Raw genomic sequence first — 19735 nt, forward strand, 5'->3', positions numbered from 1 at the left:
GGGTTGTGCTGCATTTAGCACTTCCCTATGCTCACTCTGAGCTTTTCGAGTTTTTTTTCTAAATTTTGCGTATTTAAAGTGTCTCATGGCAAACATAGTTTGTGCGGCGTTTCACACTGTCCTGCGCTGTTTCTGAGGTTTGCAAGGATTCTTTTGATCTTTTTGAGTTTTTCGAAGTTTCTCATGAAGCATATCGCTTATGCAGCGTGTGAACCAGTCCTGTGCTGTTTCTGAGCTTTTCAAGCTATTTTTCTAATTTCTTGATTTGTTTCGAAGTTTCTCATGGCGGATATAGTTTGTGCAGTGCTTTACACTGTCGTGAGCTGCTTGTGAGCTTTTCAAGATTTAAAACAATCTTTTTATGTTTTTCGAAGTTTCTCATGGTGCATATGGATTGTTGCGCGTTATGCACCGCGCTACATTATTTCCAAGCCTCTCGAGTTATTTGTGTATTTTTCTTTTCGAAATTTCTTATAGGGCTTTTGGGTTGTGCTGCATTTTAGACTTGGCTAAGCTGTTTCTGAGATTTTCGAGTTATGCTTTTTAATTAGTTTGGGTTTTTCGATGTTTCTCGGTGCATATGGTTGTGCTGCGTTTGACACAGTCATGTGCAGTTTCTGAGGTTTTCGCGTTATTTTTCTAATCTTTTGATTATTTCGAAGTTTGTCATGGCGCATTTAGCTTGTACCGCATTTCACGCTATTTCCGAGCATTTCGTGTTATTTCTGTCTTTTTTCTTTACCGGAGTTTCCGATGGTGCTTGTGTGATCTGCTGCATTTACAACTTCCCTGCGCTGTTTCTGAGGTTTGCGAGGTTTTATGTCGATCTTTTTAATTTTATTGAAGTTTCTCATGCTGAGTATCGGTTGTAGCGCATTATGCACCACTCTATATTACTTCAGACCATTTCGCATTATTTGTCTATATTTTCTTTTCCTAAAATTCTTATTGGGCTTGTGGTTTTGCTGCATTTTAGACTTGGCTACGCTGTTTCTGAGATTTTCCAGTTATGGTTCTTAACTAGTTTGAGTTTTTCGAAGTTTCTCATGGTGCATATGGATTGTTGGGCATTATGCACCACTATACATTATTTCCGAGCATTTCGAGTTATTTGTGTATTTTTTCTTTTCCGAAATTTCTTATAGGGCTTGTGGGTTGTGCTGCATTGTAGACTTGGCTACGCTGTTTCTGAGATTTTCGAGTTAAGGTTTTAAACTAGTTTGCGTTTTTCGATGTTTCTCATGGTGCATATGGCTTGGGCTGCGTTTGACACAGTCCAGTGCAGTTTCTGGGGTTATCGAGTTATTTTTCTAATTATTTGAACGCTTCGAAGTTTGTCATGGCGCATTTAGTTTGTGCCACATTTCACGCGATTTCCGAGCATTTCGTGTTATTTGTGTCTTTTTACTTTACCGAAATATCTGATGGTGCTTGTGCGTTGTGCTGCATTTTAGACATCGCTACACTGTTTCTGACGTCTTCAAGTTTAAAAAAAAATTTGTTTGCGTTTTTCAAAGTTTTCCATAGTGCATATGGGTTGTTTCGCCTTTTGCACTTCCCTACGCTGTTTCCGAGTTCTTCGACTTAAACCTGTATTTTTACTGTTTCAAAGTTTCTCATGATGCTTGTCGGTTCTGCTGCATTTTAAACAACCCAAAGTTGTTTTTGCGGTTTTCGAGTTATTTTATAATTCATGTTTTGAATTTTTCGAAGTTTCTCATGGTACATTTGGGTTCCTGCGTGTTAGGCACCGCCCGACGCTGTTTCCAAGAATTCGGAGTTATTGGTGTATTTTTTCTTTTTCGAAGTTTCTGATGGTGCTTGTGGGTTGTAGTGCATTTACCACGTCCCTAGGCTGTTTCTGAGGTTTCAGAGTTATTTTTCTAAATTTTGCGTTTTACAAAATGTCTCATAGTAAACATAGTTTGTGCGTCGTTTCAAACTGTCCTGCGCTGTTTCTGAGGTTTGCAAGGATTCTTTAGATCTTTTTGAGTTTTTCGAAGTTTCTCATGAAGCATATCGCTTATGCAGCGTGTGAACCAGTCTGTTGCGCTGTTTCTGAACTTTTCAAGCTATTTTTCTAATTTCTTGATTTTTTTCGAAGTTTATCATGGCGGATATAGTTTGTGCGATGCTTTACACTGTTGTGAGCTGCTTGTGAGCTTTTCAAGATTTAAAACAATCTTTTTGTGTTTTTCGAAGTTTCTCATGGTGCATATGGATTGTTGCGCTTATGCACCGCGCTACGTTATTTCCAAGCTTTTCCAGTTATTTGTGTATTTTTCTTTTCCGAAATTTCTTAAAGGGCTTGTGGGTTGTGCTGCATTTTAGACTTGGCTAAGCTGTTTCTGAGATTTTCGAGTTATGCTTTTTAATTAGTTTGGGTTTTTCCATGTTTCTTGGTGCATATGGTTGTGCTGCGTATGACACAGTCATGTGCAGTTTCTGAGGTTTTCGCGTTATTTTTCTAATCTTTTGATTATTTCGAAGTTTGTCATGGCGCATTTAGCTTGTACCGCATTTCACGCTATTTCCGTGTTATTTCTCTCTTTTATCTTTAGCAAAGTTTCCGATGGTGCTTGTGGGATGTGCTGCATTTACAACTTCCCTGCGCTGTTTCTGAGGTTTGCGAGGTTTTATGTCGATCTTTTTAATTTTATTGAAGTTTCTCATGCTGAGTATGCGTTGTAGCGCATTATGCACCACTCTACATTACTTCAGACCATTTCGCATTATTTGTCAATATTTTCTTTTCCTAAAATTCTTATTGGGCTTGTGGATTTGCTGCATTTTAGACTTGGCTACGCTGTTTCTGAGATTTTCCAGTTGTGGTTCTTAACTAGTTTGAGTTTTTCGAAGTTTCTCATGGTGCATATGGATTGTTACGCGTTAAGCACCGCTCTACGTTATTTCCAAGCTTTTCAAGTTATTTGTGTATTTTTTATTTTCCGAAATTAATTATATGGCTTGTGGGTTGTGCTGCATTTTAGACTTGTCTAAGCTTTTTCTGAGATTTTCGAGTTATGGTTTTTAATTAGTTTGAGTTTTTCGATGTTTCTCATGGTGCATATGGCATGTGCTGCGTTTGACACAGTCCTGTGCAGTTTCTGAGGTTATAGAGTTATTTTTCTAATTATTTGAACGCTTCGAAGTTTGTCATGGCGCATTTAGTTTGTGCCACATTTCACGCTATTTCCGAGCATTTCCTGTTATTTGTGTCTTTTTTCTTTACCGAAATTTCTGATGGTGCTTATGGGTTGTGCTGCATTTTAGACATCGTACACTGTTTCTGACGTCTTCATTTTTAAAAAAAATTGTTTGAGTTTTTCAAAGTTTTCCATGGTGCATATGGATTGTTTCGCCTTTTGCACTTCCCTACGCTGTTTCCGAGTTCTTCGAGTTAAACCTGTATTTTTACTGTTGCAAAGTTTCTCATGGTGCTTGTCGGTTCTGCTGCATTTTAAACAACCTAAAGTTGTTTTTGCGGTTTTCGAGTTATTTTATAATTCATGTTTTGACTTTTTCGAAGTTTCTCATGGTGCATTTGGGTTCCTGCTTGTTATGCACTGCACTACGCTGTTTCTGAGCTTTTGGATTTATTCGTGTATTTTTTCTATTTCGAAGTTTCTGACGGAGCTTGTGGGTTGTGCTGCATTTAGCACTTCCCTATGCTCACTCTGAGCTTTTCGAGTTTTTTTTCTAACTTTTGCGTTTTTCAAAGTGTCTCATGGCAAACATAGTTTGTGCGGCGTTTCACACTGTCCTGCGCTGTTTCTGAGGTTTGCAAGGTATCTTTTGATCTTTTTGAGTTTTTCGAAGTTTCTCATGAAGCATATCGCTTATGCAGCGTGTGAACCAGTCCTGTGCTGTTTCTGAGTTTTTCAAGCTATTTTTCTAATTTCTTGATTTTTTTCGAAGTTTCTCATGGCGGATAAAGTTTGTGCAGTGCTTTACACTGTCGTGAGCTGCTTGTGAGCTTTTCAAGATTTAAAACAATCTTTTTGTGTTTTTCGAAGTTTCTCATGGTGCATATGGATTGTTGCACGTTATGCACCGCGCTACGTTATTTCCAAGCTTCTCGAGTTATTTTTGTATTTTTCTTTTCCGAAATTTCTTATAGGGCTTGTGTGTTGTGCTGCATTTTAGACTTGGCTAAGCTGTTTCTGAGATTTTCGAGTTATGCTTTTTAATTAGTTTGGGTTTTTCGATGTTTCTCGGTGTATAAGGTTGTGCTGCGTTTGACACAGTCATGTGCAGTTTCTGAGGTTTTCGCGTTATTTTTCTAATCTTTTGATTATTTCGAAATTTGTCTTGGCGCAATTAGCTTGTACCGCATTTCAAGCTATTTGCGAGTATTTCGTGTTATTTCTGTCTTTTTTCTTTACCGAAGTTTCCGATGGTGCTTGTTGGTTGCACTGCGTTTTAGACTTTGCTAAGCTGTTTCTGAGATTTTCGAGTTATGCTTTTTAATTAGTTTGAGTTTTTCGATGTTTCTCATGGTGCATATGGCATGTGCTGCGTTTGACACAGTCCTGTGCAGTTTCTGAGGTTATAGAGTTATTTTTCTAATTATTTGAACGCTTCGAAGTTTGTCATGGCGCATTTAGTTTGTGCCACATTTCACGCTATTTCCGAGCATTTCGTGTTATTTGTGTCTTTTTTCTTTACCGAAATTTCTGATGGTGCTTATGGGTTGTGCTGCATTTTAGACATCGTACACTGTTTCTGACGTCTTCAAGTTTAAAAAAAAATTTGTTTGCGTTTTTCAAAGTTTTCCATGGTGCATATGGGTTGTTTCGCCTTTTGCACTTCCCTACGCTGTTTCCGAGTTCTTCGAGTTAAACCTGTATTTTTACTGTTTCAAAGTTTCTCATGATGCTTGTCGGTTCTGCTGCATTGTAAACAGCCCAAAGTTGTTTTTGCGGTTTTCGAGTTATTTTATAATTCATGTTTTGACTTTTTCGAAGTTTCTCATGGTACATTTGGGTCCCTGCGTGTTAGGCACTGCCCTACGCTGTTTCCGAGATTTTGGAGTTATTGGTGTATTTTTTCTTTTTCGAAGCTTCTGATGGTGCTTGTGGGTTGTGGTGCATTTACCACGTCCCTAGGCTGTTTCTGAGGTTTCAGAGTTATTTTTCTAAATTTTGAGTTTTGCAAAATGTCTCATAGTAAACATAGTTTGTGCGTCGTTTCACACTGTCCGGCGCTGTTTCTGAGGTTTCCGAGGTTTTTGTTAATCTTTTTGAGTTTTTCTAAGTGTCTCATGGCAAACATAGATTATGCGGCGTTATCACTGTCTTGAGCTGCTTCTAAGCTTTTCAAAATTAAATAAAATCTTTTTGAGTTTTTCGAAGTTTCTTATGGTGCATATGGATTGTTGGGCGTTATGCACCACTCTACATTATTTCCGAGCATTTCGAGTTATTTGTGTATTTTTTCTTTTCCGAAATTTCTTATACGGCTTGTGGGTTGTGCTGCATTGTAGACTTGGCGTTACTTTTCTAATTTTTTGATTGTTTCGAAGTTTGTCATGGCGCATTTAATTTATGCCGCATTTCACGCTATTTCCAAGCATTTTGCTTTATTTGTGTCTTTTTTCTTTACCGAAATTTCTGATGGTGCTTGTTGGTTGCACTGCGTTTTAGACTTTGCTACACTGTTTCTGTCGTTTTCGAGTTTAAAAAAGATTTGTTTGAGTTTTTCAAAGTTTCTCATGGTGCATATGGGTAGTTCCGCCTTTTGCACTTCTCCAGGCTGTTTCCGAGTTCTTCGAGTTATTCCTGTATTTTTACTATTTCGAAGTTTGTGATGGTGCTCTTTTCGATTCTGCTGCATATTATACTACCCGAAGTTGTTTTTGCGGTTTCCGAGTTATTTTACAATTAATGTTTTGAGTTTTTCGAAGTTTCTCATGGTGCATTTGGGTTCCTGCTTGTTATGCACTGCACTACGCTGTTTCTGAGCTTTTGGATTTATTCGTGTATTTTTTCTATTTCGAAGTTTCTGACAGAGCTTGTGGGTTGTGCTGCATTTAGCACTTCCCTATGCTCACTCTGAGTTTTTCGAGTTTTTTTTCTAACTTTTGCGTTTTTCAAAGTGTCTCATGGCAAACATAGTTTGTGCGGCGTTTCACACTGTCCTGCGCTGTTTCTGAGGTTTGCAAGGATTCTTTTAATCTTTTTGAGTTTTTCGAAGTTTCTCATGACGGATAAAGTTTGTGAGGTGCTTTACACTGTCGTGAGCTGCTTGTGAGCTTTTCAAGATTTAAAACAATCTTTTTGTGTTTTTCGAAGTTTCTCATGGTGCATATGGATTGTTGCGCGTTATGCACCGCGCTACGTTATTTCCAAGCTTATCGAGTTATTTTTGTATTTTTCTTTTCCGAGATTTCTTAAAGGGCTTGTGGGTTGTGCTGCATTTTAGACTTGGCTGAGCTGTTTCTGAGATTTTCGAGTTATGCTTTTTAATTAGTTTGGGTTTTTCGATGTTTCTCGGTGTATACGGTTGTGCTGCGTTTGACACAGTCATGTGCAGTTTCTGAGGTTTTCGCGTTATTTTTCTAATCTTTTGATTATTTCGAAATTTGTCTTGGCGCATTTAGCTTGTACCGCATTTCACGCTATTTGCGAGTATTTCGTGTTATTTCTGTCTTTTTTCTTTACCGAAGTTTCCGATGGTGCTTGTTGGTTGCACTGCGTGTTAGACTTTGCTACACTGTTTCTGTCGTTTTCGAGTTTAAAAAAGATTTGTTTGAGTTTTTCAAAGTTTCTCATGGTGCATATGGGTTGTTCCGCCTTTTGCACTTCTCCAGGCTGTTTCCGAGTTCTTCGAGTTATTCCTGTATTTTTACTATTTCGAAGTTTGTGATGATGCTTTTCGATTCTGCTGCATTTTAAACTACCCGAAGTTGTTTTTGCGGTTTTCGAATTAATTTACAATTAATGTTTTGAATTTTTCGAAGTTTCTCATGGTGCATTTGGGTTCCTGCTTGTTATGCACTGCCCTACGCTGTTTCTGAGCTTTTGGAGTTATTCGTGTATTTTTTCTATTTCGAAGTTTCTGACGGAGCTTGTGGGTTGTGCTGCATTCAGCACTTCCCTATGCTCACTCTGAGCTTTTCGAGTTTTTTTTCTAACTTTTGCGTTTTTCAAAGTGTCTCATGGCAAACATAGTTTGTGCGGCGTTTCACACTGTCCTGCGCTGTTTCTGAGGTTTGCAAGGATTCTTTTGATCTTTTTGAGTTTTTCGAAGTTTCTCATGAAGCATATCGCTTATGCAGCGTGTGAACCAGTCCTGTGCTGTTTCTGAGCTTTTCAAGCTATTTTTCTAAATCTTGATTTTTTTCGAAGTTTCTCATGGCGGATAAAGTTTGTGCGGTGCTTTACACTGTCGTGAGCTGCTTGCGAGCTTTTCAAGATTTAAGACAATCTTTTTGTGTTTTTCGAAGTTTCTCATGGTGCATATGGATTGTTGCGCTTATGCACCGCGCTACGTTATTTCCAAGCTTCTCGAGTTATTTTTGTATTTTTCTTTTCCGAAATTTCTTATAGGGCTTGTGGGTTGTGCTGCATTTTAGACTTGGCTAAGCTGTTTCTGAGATTTTCGAGTTATGCTTTTTAATTAGTTTGGGTTTTTCGATGTTTCTCGGTGTATAAGGTTGTGCTGCGTTTGACACAGTCATGTGCAGTTTCTGAGGTTTTCGCGTTATTTTTCTAATCTTTTGATTATTTCGAAATTTGTCTTGGCGCAATTAGCTTGTACCGCATTTCAAGCTATTTGCGAGTATTTCGTGTTATTTCTGTCTTTTTTCTTTACCGAAGTTTCCGATGGTGCTTGTTGGTTGCACTGCGTTTTAGACTTTGCTAAGCTGTTTCTGAGATTTTCGAGTTATGCTTTTTAATTAGTTTGAGTTTTTCGATGTTTCTCATGCTGCATATGGCATGTGCTGCGTTTGACACAGTCCTGTGCAGTTTCTGAGGTTATAGAGTTATTTTTCTAATTATTTGAACGCTTCGAAGTTTGTCATGGCGCATTTAGTTTGTGCCACATTTCACGCTATTTCCGAGCATTTCGTGTTATTTGTGTCTTTTTGCTTTACCGAAATTTCTGATGGTGCTTATGGGTTGTGCTGCATTTTAGACATCGTACACTGTTTCTGACGTCTTCAAGTTTAAAAAAAAATTTGTTTGCGTTTTTCAAAATTTTCCATGGTGCATATGGGTTGTTTCGCCTTTTGCACTTCCCTACGCTGTTTCCGAGTTCTTCGAGTTAAACCTGTATTTTTACTGTTTCAAAGTTTCTCATGATGCTTGTCGGTTCTGCTGCATTGTAAACAGCCCAAAGTTGTTTTTGCGGTTTTCGAGTTATTTTATAATTCATGTTTTGACTTTTTCGAAGTTTCTCATGGTACATTTGAGTCCCTGCGTGTTAGGCACTGCCCTACGCTGTTTCCGAGATTTTGGAGTTATTGGTGTATTTTTTCTTTTTCGAAGTGTCTGATGGTGCTTGTGGGTTGTGGTGCATTTACCACGTCCCTAGGCTGTTTCTGAGGTTTCAGAGTTATTTTTCTGAATTTAGCGTTTTGCAAAATGTCTCATAGTAAACATAGTTTGTGCGTCGTTTCACACTGTCCGGCGCTGTTTCTGAGGTTTCCGAGGTTTTTGTTAATCTTTTTGAGTTTTTCTAAGTGTCTCATGGCAAACATAGATTATGCGGCGTTATCACTGTCTTGAGCTGCTTGTAAGCTTTTCAAAATTAAAAAAAATCTTTTTGAGTTTTTCGAAGTTTCTTATGGTGCATATGGATTGTTGGGCGTTATGCACCACTCTACATTATTTCCGAGCATTTCGAGTTATTTGTGTATTTTTTCTTTTCCGAAATTTCTTATACGGCTTGTGGGTTGTGCTGCATTGTAGACTTGGCGTTACTTTTCTAATTTTTTGATTGTTTCGAAGTTTGTCATGGCGCATTTAATTTATGCCGCATTTCACGCTATTTCCAAGCATTTTGCTTTATTTGTGTCTTTTTTCTTTACCGAAATTTCTGATGGTGCTTGTTGGTTGCACTGCGTTTTAGACTTTGCTACACTGTTTCTGTCGTTTTCGAGTTTAAAAAAGATTTGTTTGAGTTTTTCAAAGTTTCTCATGGTGCATATGGGTAGTTCCGCCTTTTGCACTTCTCCAGGCTGTTTCCGAGTTCTTCGAGTTATTCCTGTATTTTTACTATTTCGAAGTTTGTGATGGTGCTCTTTTCGATTCTGCTGCATATTATACTACCCGAAGTTGTTTTTGCGGCTTCCGAGTTATTTTACAATTAATGTTTTGAGTTTTTCGAAGTTTCTCATGGTGCATTTGGGTTCCTGCTTGTTATGCACTGCACTACGCTGTTTCTGAGCTTTTGGATTTATTCGTGTATTTTTTCTATTTCGAAGTTTCTGACGGAGCTTGTGGGTTGTGCTGCATTTAGCACTTCCCTATGCTCACTCTGAGTTTTTCGAGTTTTTTTTCTAACTTTTGCGTTTTTCAAAGTGTCTCATGGCAAACATAGTTTGTGCGGCGTTTCACACTGTCCTGCAGCTGTTTCTGCGGTTTGCAAGGATTCTTTTAATCTTTTTGAGTTTTTCGAAGTTTCTCATGGCGGATAAAGTTTGTGAGTTGCTTTACACTGTCGTGAGCTGCTTGTGAGCTTTTCAAGATTTAAAACAATCTTTTTGTGTTTTTCGAAGTTTCTCATGGTGCATATGGATTGTTGCGCGTTATGCACCGCGCTACGTTATTTCCAAGCTTATCGAGTTATTTTTGTATTTTTCTTTTCCGAGATTTCTTATAGGGCTTGTGGGTTGTGCTGCATTTTAGACTTGGCTAAGCTGTTTCTGAGATTTTCGAGTTATGCTTTTTAATTAGTTTGGGTTTTTCGATGTTTCTCGGTGTATAAGGTTGTGCTGCGTTTGACACAGTCATGTGCAGTTTCTGAGGTTTTCGCGTTATTTTTCTAATCTTTTGATTATTTCGAAATTTGTCTTGGCGCATTTAGCTTGTACCGCATTTCACGCTATTTGCGAGTATTTCGTGTTATTTCTGTCTTTTTTCTTTACCGAAGTTTCCGATGGTGCTTGTTGGTTGCACTGCATGTTAGACTTTGCTACACTGTTTCTGTCGTTTTCGAGTTTAAAAAGGATTTGTTTGAGTTTTTCAAAGTTTCTCATGGTGCATATGGGTTGTTCCGCCTTTTGCACTTCTCCAGGCTGTTTCCGAGTTCTTCGAGTTATTCCTGTATTTTTACTATTTCGAAGTTTGTGATGATGCTTTTCGATTCTGCTGCATTTTAAACTACCCGAAGTTGTTTTTGCGGTTTTCGAGTTAATTTACAATTAATGTTTTGAATTTTTCGAAGTTTCTCATGGTGCATTTGGGTTCCTGCTTGTTATGCACTGCCCTACGCTGTTTCTGAGCTTTTGGAGTTATTTGTGTATTTTTTCTATTTCGAAGTTTCTGACGGAGCTTGTGGGTTGTGCTGCATTTAGCACTTCCCTATGCTCACTCTGAGCTTTTCGAGTTTTTTTTCTAACTTTTGCGTTTTTCAAAGTGTCTCATGGCAAACATAGTTTGTGCGGCGTTTCACACTGTCCTGCGCTGTTTCTGAGGTTTGCAAGGATTCTTTTAATCTTTTTGAGTTTTTCGAAGTTTCTCATGACGGATAAAGTTTGTGAGGTGCTTTACACTGTCGTGAGCTGCTTGTGAGCTTTTCAAGATTTAAAACAATCTTTTTGTGTTTTTCGAGGTTTCTCATGGTGCATATGGATTGTTGCGCGTTATGCACCGCGCTACGTTATTTCCAAGCTTATCGAGTTATTTTTGTATTTTTCTTTTCCGAGATTTCTTAAAGGGCTTGTGGGTTGTGCTGCATTTTAGACTTGGCTGAGCTGTTTCTGAGATTTTCGAGTTATGCTTTTTAATTAGTTTGGGTTTTTCGATGTTTCTCGGTGTATAATGTTGTGCTGCGTTTGACACAGTCATGTGCAATTTCTGAGGTTTTCGCGTTATTTTTCTAATCTTTTGATTATTTCGAAATTTGTCTTGGCGCATTTAGCTTGTACCGCATTTCACGCTATTTGCGAGTATTTCGTGTTATTTCTGTCTTTTTTCTTTACCGAAGTTTCCGATGGTGCTTGTTGGTTGCACTGCGTGTTAGACTTTGCTACACTGTTTCTGTCGTTTTCGAGTTTAAAAAAGATTTGTTTGAGTTTTTCAAAGTTTCTCATGGTGCATATGGGTTGTTCCGCCTTTTGCACTTCTCCAGGCTGTTTCCGAGTTCTTCGAGTTATTCCTGTATTTTTACTATTTCGAAGTTTGTGATGATGCTTTTCGATTCTGCTGCATTTTAAACTACCCGAAGTTGTTTTTTCGGTTTTCGAGTTAATTTACAATTAATGTTTTGAATTTTTCGAAGTTTCTCATGGTGCATTTGGGTTCCTGCTTGTTATGCACTGCCCTACGCTGTTTCTGAGCTTTTGGAGTTATTTGTGTATTTTTTCTATTTCGAAGTTTCTGACGGAGCTTGTGGGTTGTGCTGCATTTAGCACTTCCCTATGCTCACTCTGAGCTTTTCGAGTTTTTTTTCTAACTTTTGCGTTTTTCAAAGTGTCTCATGGCAAACATAGTTTGTGCGGCGTTTCACACTGTCCTGCGCTGTTTCTGAGGTTTGCAAGGATTCTTTTGATCTTTTTGAGTTTTTCGAAGTTTCTCATGAAGCATATCGCTTATGCAGCGTGTGAACCAGTCCTGTGCTGTTTCTGAGCTTTTCAAGCTATTTATCTAAATCTTGATATTTTTGGAAGTTTCTCATGGCGGATAAAGTTTGTGCGGTGCTTTACACTGTCATGAGCTGCTTGCGAGCTTTTCAAGATTTAAAGCAATCTTTTTGTGTTTTTCGAAGTTTCTCATGGTGCATATGGATTGTTGCGCTTATGCACCGCGCTACGTTATTTCCAAGCTTCTCGAGTTATTTTTGTATTTTTCTTTTCCGAAATTTCTTATAGGGCTTGTGGGTTGTGCTGCATTTTAGACTTGGCTAAGCTGTTTCTGAGATTTTCGAGTTATGCTTTTTAATTAGTTTGGGTTTTTCGATGTTTCTCGGTGTATAAGGTTGTGCTGCGTTTGACACAGTCATGTGCAGTTTCTGAGGTTTTCGCGTTATTTTTCTAATCTTTTGATTATTTTGAAATTTGTCTTGGTGCATTTAGCTTGTACCGCATTTCACGCTATTTGCGAGTATTTCGTGTTATTTCTGTCTTTATTCTTTACCGAAGTTTCCGATGGTGCTTGTTGGTTGCACTGCATTTTAGACTTTGCTACACTCTTTCTGTCGTTTTCGCGTTTAAAAAAGATTTGTTTGAGTATTTCAAAGTTTCTCATGGTGCATATGGGTTGTTCTGCCGTTTGCACTTCTCCAGGCTGTTTCCGAGTTCTTCGAGTTATTCCTGTATTTTTACTATTTCGAAATTTGTGATGGTGCTTTTCGATTCTGCTGCATTTTAAACTACCCGAAGTTGTTTTTGCGGTTTTCGAGTTAATTTACAATTAATGTTTTGAATTTTTCGAAGTTTCTCACAGTGCATTTGGGTTCCTGCTTGTTATGCACTGCCCTACGCTGTTTCTGAGCTTTTGGAGTTATTCGTGTATTTTTTCTATTTCGAAGTTTCTGACGGAGCTTGTGGGTTGTGCTGCATTTAGCACTTCCCTATGCTCACTCTGAGCTTTTCGAGTTTTTTTTCTAAATTTTGCGTATTTAAAGTGTCTCATGGCAAACATAGTTTGTGCGGCGTTTCACACTGTCCTGCGCTGTTTCTGAGGTTTGCAAGGATTCTTTTGATCTTTTTGAGTTTTTCGAAGTTTCTCATGAAGCATATCGCTTATGCAGCGTGTGAACCAGTCCTGTGCTGTTTCTGAGCTTTTCAAGCTATTTTTCTAATTTCTTGATTTGTTTCGATGTTTCTCATGGCGGATATAGTTTGTGCAGTGCTTTACACTGTCGTGAGCTGCTTGTGAGCTTTTCAAGATTTAAAACAATCTTTTTATGTTTTTCGAAGTTTCTCATGGTGCATATGGATTGTTGCGCGTTATGCACCGCGCTACGTTATTTCCAAGCCTCTCGAGTTATTTGTGTATTTTTCTTTTCGAAATTTCTTATAGGGCTTGTGGGTTGTGCTGCATTTTAGACTTGGCTAAGCTGTTTCTGAGATTTTCGAGTTATGCTTTTTAATTAGTTTGGGTTTTTCGATGTTTCTCGGTGCATATGGTTGTGCTGCGTTTGACACAGTCATGTGCAGTTTCTGAGGTTTTCGCGTTATTTTTCTAATCTTTTGATTATTTCGAAGTTTGTCATGGCGCATTTAGCTTGTACCGCATTTCACGCTATTTCCGAGCATTTCGTGTTATTTCTGTCTTTTTTCTTTACCGGAGTTTCCGATGGTGCTTGTGGGTTGTGCTGCATTTTAGACATCGTACACTGTTTCTGACGTCTTCAAGTTTAAAAAAAAAATTGTTTGCGTTTTTTAAAGTTTTCCATGGTGCATATGGATTGTTTCGCCTTTTGCACTTCCCTACGCTGTTTCCGAGTTCTTCCAGTTAAACCTGTATTTTTACTTTTTCAAAGTTTCTCATGATGTTTGTCGGTTCTGCTGCATTTTAAACAACCCAAAGTTGTTTTTGAGGTTTTCGAGTTATTTTATAATTCATGTTTTGACTTTTTCGAAGTTTCTCATGGTACATTTGGGTTCCTGCGTGTTAGGCACTGCCCTACGCAGTTTCCGACAATTTGCAGTTATTGGTGTATTTTTTCCTTTTTGAAGTTTCTGATGGTGCCTGTGGGTTGTGGTGCCTTTACCACGTCCCTAGGCTGTTTCTGAGGTTTCAGAGTTATTTTTCTAAATTTTGCGTTTTCCAAAATGTCTCATAGTAAACATAGTTTGTGCGTCGTTTCACACTGTCCTGCGCTGTTTCTGAGGTTTCATAGGTTTTTGTTAATCTTTTTGAGTTTTTCTAAGTGTCTCATGGCAAACATAGATTATGCGGCGTTATCACTGTCTTGAGCTGCTTCTAAGCTTTTCAAAATTAAAAAAAATCTTTTTGAGTTTTTCGAAGTTTCTTATGGTGCATATGGATTGTTGGGCATTATGCACCACTATACATTATTTCCGAGCATTTCGAGTTATTTGTGTACTTTTTCTTTTCCGAAATTTCTTATAGGGCTTGTGGGTTGTGCTGCATTGTTGACTTGGCTAAGCTGTTTCTGAGATTTTCGAGTTAAGGTTTTAAACTAGTTTGAGTTTTTTGATGTTTCTCGTGGTGCATATGGCTTGTGCTGCGTTTGACACAGACCTATGCAGCTCCTGAGCTTATCGCGTTATTTTTCTAATTTTTTGATTGTTTCGAAGTTTGTCATGGCGCATTTAATTTATGGCGCATTTCACGCTATTTCCGAGCATTTCGCTTTATTTGTGTCTTTTTTCTTTACCGAAATTTCTGATGGTGCTTGTTGGTTGCACTGCGTTTTAGACTTTGCTACACTGTTTCTGTCGTTTTCGAGTTTAAAAAAAATTTGTTTGAGTTTTTCAAAGTTTCTCATGGTGCATATGGATTGTTCCGCCTTTTGCACTTCTACAGGCTGTTTCCGAGTTCTTCGAGTTATTCCTGTATTTTTACTATTTCGAAGTTTGTGATGGTGCTTTTCCATTCTGCTGCATTTTAAACTACCCGAAGTTGTTTTTGCGGTTTTCGAGTTATTTTACAATTAATGTTTTGAGTTTTTCGAAGTTTCTCATGGTACATTTGGGTTCCTGGGTGTGAGGCACTGCCCTACGCTGTTTCTGAGCTTTTCAAGCTATTTTTCTAATTTCTTGATTTTTTTCGAAGTTTCTCATGGCGGATATAGTTTGTGCGGTGCTTTACACTGTCGTGAGCTGCTTGTGAGCTTTTGAAGATTTAAACCAATCTTTTTGTGTTTTTCGAAATTTCTCATGGTGCATATGGATTGTTGCGCGTTACGCACCGCGCTACGTTATTTCCAAGCTTTTCCAGTTAACTGTGTATTTTTCTTTTCCGAAATTTCTTATAGGGCTTGTGGGTTCTGCTGCATTTTAGACTTGGCTAAGCTGTTTCTGAGATTTTCGAGTTATGCTTTTTAATTAGTTTGGGTTTTTCGATGTTTCTCGGTGCATATGGTTGTGCTGCGTTTGACACAGTCATGTGCAGTTTCTGAGGTTTTCGCGTTATTTTTCTAATCTTTTGATTATTTCGAAGTTTGTCATGGCGCATTTAGCTTGTACCGCATTTCACGCTATTTCCGAGCATTTCGTGTTATTTCTGTCTTTTTTCTTTACCGAAGTTTCCGATGGTGCTTGTGGGATGTGCTGCATTTACAACTTCCCTGCGCTGTTTCTGAGGTTTGCGAGGTTTTATGTCGATCTTTTTAATTTTATTGAAGTTTTTCATGCTGAGTATCGGTTGTAGCGCATTATGCACCACTCTACATTTCTTCAGACCATTTCGCATTATTTGTCTATATTTTCTTTTCCTAAAATTCTTATTGGGCTTGTGGTTTTGCTGCATTTTAGACTTGGCTGCGCTGTTTCTGAGATTTTCCAGTTATGGTTCTTAACTAGTTTGAGTTTTTCGAAGTTTCTCATGGTGCATATGGATTGTTACGCGTTATGCACCGCTCTACGTTATTTCCAAGCTTTTCAAGTTATTTGTGTATTTTTTATTTTCAGAAATTACTTATATGGCTTGTGGGTTGTGCTGCATTTTAGACTGTTTCTGAGATTTTCGAGTTATGGTTCTTAATTAGTTTGAGTTTTTCGATGTTTCTCATGGTGCATATGGCTTGTGCTGCGTTTGACACAGTCCAGTGCAGTTTCTGGGGTTATCGAGTTATTTTTCTAATTATTTGAACGCTTCGAAGTTTGTCATGGCGCATTTAGTTTGTGCCACATTTCACGCTATTTCCGAGCATTTCGTGTTATTTGTGTCTTTTTACTTTACCGAAATATCTGATGGTGCTTGTGGGTTGTGCTGCATTTTAGACATCGCTACACTGTTTCTGACGTCTTCAAGTTTAAAAAAAAATTGTTTGAGTTTTTCAAATTTTCCATGGTGCATTGTTTCGCCTTTTGCACTTCCCTACGCTGTTTCCGAGTTCTTCGAGTTAAACCTGTATTTTTACTGTTTCAAAGTTTCTCATGATGCTTGTCGGTTCTGCTGCATTTTAAACAACCCAAAGTTGTTTTTGCGGTTTTCGAGTTATTTTATAATTCATGTTTTGACTTTTTCGAAATTTCTCATGGTACATTTGGGTTCCTGCGTGTTAGGCACTGCCCTACGCTGTTTCCGAGATTTTGGAGTTATTGGTGTATTTTTCCTTTTTCGAAGTTCCTGATGGTGCCTGTGGGTTGTGGTGCATTTACCATGTCCCTAGGCTGTTTCTGAGGTTTCAGAGTTATTTTTCTAAATTTTGCGTTTTACAAAATGTCTCATAGTAAACATAGTTTGTGCGTCGTTTCACTTTGTCCTGCGCTGTTTCTGAGGATTGCAAGGATTCTTTTGATCTTTTTAAGTTTTTCGAAGTTTCTCATGAAGCATATCGCTTATGCAGCGTGTGAACCAGTCCTGTGCTGTTTCTGAGCTTTTCAAACTATTTTTCTAATTTCTTGATTTTTTTCGAAGTTTCTCATGGCAGATATAGTTTGCGCGGTGCTTTACACTGTCGTGAGCTGCTTGTGAGCTTTTCAAGATTTAAAGCAATCTTTTTGTGTTTTTCGAAGTTTCTCATGGTGCATATGGATTGTTGCGCGTTATGCACCGCGCTACGTTATTTCCAAGCTTTTCCAGTTATTTGTGTATTTTTCTTTTCCGAAATTTCTTATAGGGCTTGTGGGTTGTGCTGCATTTTAGACTTGGCTAAGCTGTTTCTGAGATTTTCGAGTTATGCTTTTTAATTAGTTTGGGTTTTTCGATGTTTCTCGGTGCATATGGTTGTGCTGCGTTTGTCACAGTCATGTGCAGTTTCTGAGGTTTTCGCGTTATTTTTCTAATCTTTTGATTATTTCAAAGCTTGTCATGGCGCATTTAGCTTGTACCGCATTTCACGCTATTTCCGAGCATTTCGTGTTATTTCTGTCTTTTTTCTTTACCGAAGTTTCCGATGGTGCTTGTGGGATGTGCTGCACTTACAACTTCCCTGCGCTGTTTCTCAGGTTTGCGAGGTTTTATGTCGATCTTTTTAATTTTATTGAAGTTTCTCATGCTGAGTATCGGTTGTAGCGCATTATGCACCACTCTTCATTTCTTCAGACCATTTCGCATTATTTGTCTATATTTTCTTTTCCTAAAATTCTTATTGGGCTTGTGGTTTTGCTGCATTTTAGACTTGGCTACGCTGTTTCTGAGATTTTCCAGTTATGGTTCTTAACTAGTTTGAGTTTTTCGAAGTTTCTCATGGTGCATATGGATTGTTACGCGTTATGCACCGCTCTACGTTATATCCAAGATTTTCAAGTTATTTGTGTATTTTTTATTTTCCGAAATTACTTATATGGCTTGTGGGTTGTGCTGCATTTTAGACTTGGCTAAGCTGTTTCTGAGATTTTCGAGTTATGGTTTTTAATTAGTTTGAGTTTTTCGATGTTTCTCATGGTGCATATGGCTTGTGCTGCGTTTGACACAGTCCTGTGCAGTTTCTGGGGTTATCGAGTTATTTTTCTAATTATTTGAACGCTTCGAAGTTTGTCATGGCGCATTTAGTTTGTGCCACATTTCACGCTATTTCCGAGCATTTCGTGTTACTTGTGTCTTTTTTCTTTACCGAAATTTCTGATGGTGCTTGTTGGTTGCACTGCGTTTTAGACTTTATTACACTGTTTCTGTCGTTTTCGAGTTTAAAACAAATTTGTTTGCGTTTTTCAAAGTTTTCCATGGTGCATATGGATTGTTTCGCCTTTTGCACTTCCCTACGCTGTTTCCGAGTTCTTCGAGTTAAACCTGTATTTTTACTGTTTCAAAGTTTCTCATGGTGCTTGTCGGTTCTGCTGCATTTTAAACAACCTAAAGTTGTTTTTGCGGTTTTCGAGTTATTTTATAATTCATGTTTTGGCTTTTATGAAATTTCTCATGGTACATTTGGGTTCCTGCGTGTGAGGCACTGCCCTTCGCTGTTTCCGAGAATTCGGAGTTATTGGTGTATTTTTTCTTTTTCGAAGTTTCTGATGGTGCTTGTGGGTTGTGGTGCATTTACCACGTCCCTAGGCTGTTTCTGAGGTTTCAGAGTTATTTTTCTAAATTTTGCATTTTACAAAATGTCTCATAGTAAACATAGTTTGTGTGTCGTTTCACACTGTCCTGCGCTGTTTCTGAGGTTTGCAAGGATTCTTTTGATCTTTTTGAGTTTTTGGAAGTTTCTCATGAAGCATATCGCTTATGCAGCGTGTGAACCAGTCCTGTGCTGTTTCTGAGCTTTTCAAGCTATTTTTCTAATTTCTTGATTTTTTTCGAAGTTTCTCATGGCGGATATAGTTTGTGCGGAGCTTTACACTGTCGTGAGCTGCTTGTGAGCTTTTCAAGATTTAAAACAATCTTTTTGTGTTTTTCGAAGTTTCTCATGGTGCATATGGATTGTTGCGCGTTATGCACCGCGCTACGTTATTTCCAAGCTTTTCCAGTTATTTGTGTATTTTTCTTTTCTGAAATTTCTTATAGGGCTTGTGGGTTGTGCTGCATTTTAGACTTGGCTAAGCTGTTTCTGAGATTTTCGAGTTATGCTTTTTAATTAGTTTGGGTTTTTCGATGTTTCTTGGTGCATATGGTTGTGCTGCGTTTGACACAGTCATGTGCAGTTTCTGAGGTTTTCGCGTTATTTTTCTAATCTTTTGATTATTTCGAAGTTTTTCATGGCGCATTTAGCTTGTACCGCATTTCACGCTATTTCCGAGCATTTCGTGTTATTTCTGTCTTTTTTCTTTACCGAAGTTTCCGATGGTGCTTGTGGGATGTGCTGCATTTACAATTTCCCTGCGCTGTTTCTGAGGTTTGCGAGGTTTTATGTCGATCTTTTTAATTTTATTGAAGTTTCTCATGCTGAGTATCGGTTGTAGCGCATTATGCACCACTCTACATTACTTCAGACCATTTCGCATTATTTGTCTATATTTTCTTTTCCTAAAATTCTTATTGGGCTTGTGGTTTTGCTGCATTTTAGACTTGGCTACGCTGTTTCTGAGATTTTCCAGTTATGGTTCTTAACTAGTTTGAGTTTTTCGAAGTTTCTCATGGTGCATATGGATTGTTACGCGTTATGCACCGCTCTACGTTATTTCCAAGCTTTTCAAGTTATTTGTGTATTTTTTATTTTCCGAAATTACTTATATGGCTTGTGAGTTGTGCTGCATTTTAGACTGTTTCTGAGATTTTCGAGTTATGGTTTTTAATTAGTTTGAGTTTTTCGATGTTTCTCATGGTGCATATGGCTTGTGCTGCGTTTGACACAGTCCAGTGCAGTTTCTGGGGTTATCGAGTTATTTTTCTAATTATTTAAACGCTTCGAAGTTTGTCATGGCGCATTTAGTTTGTGCCACATTTCACGCTATTTCCGAGCATTTCGTGTCATTTGTGTCTTTTTTCTTTACCGAAATTTCTCATGGTGCTTGTGGGTTGTGCTGCATTTTAGACATCGTACACTGTTTCCG

The sequence above is a fragment of the Pristiophorus japonicus genome, chromosome Y, assembly GCF_044704955.1.
Source record: "Pristiophorus japonicus isolate sPriJap1 chromosome Y, sPriJap1.hap1, whole genome shotgun sequence".
Taxonomy (NCBI): Eukaryota; Metazoa; Chordata; class Chondrichthyes; family Pristiophoridae; genus Pristiophorus; species Pristiophorus japonicus.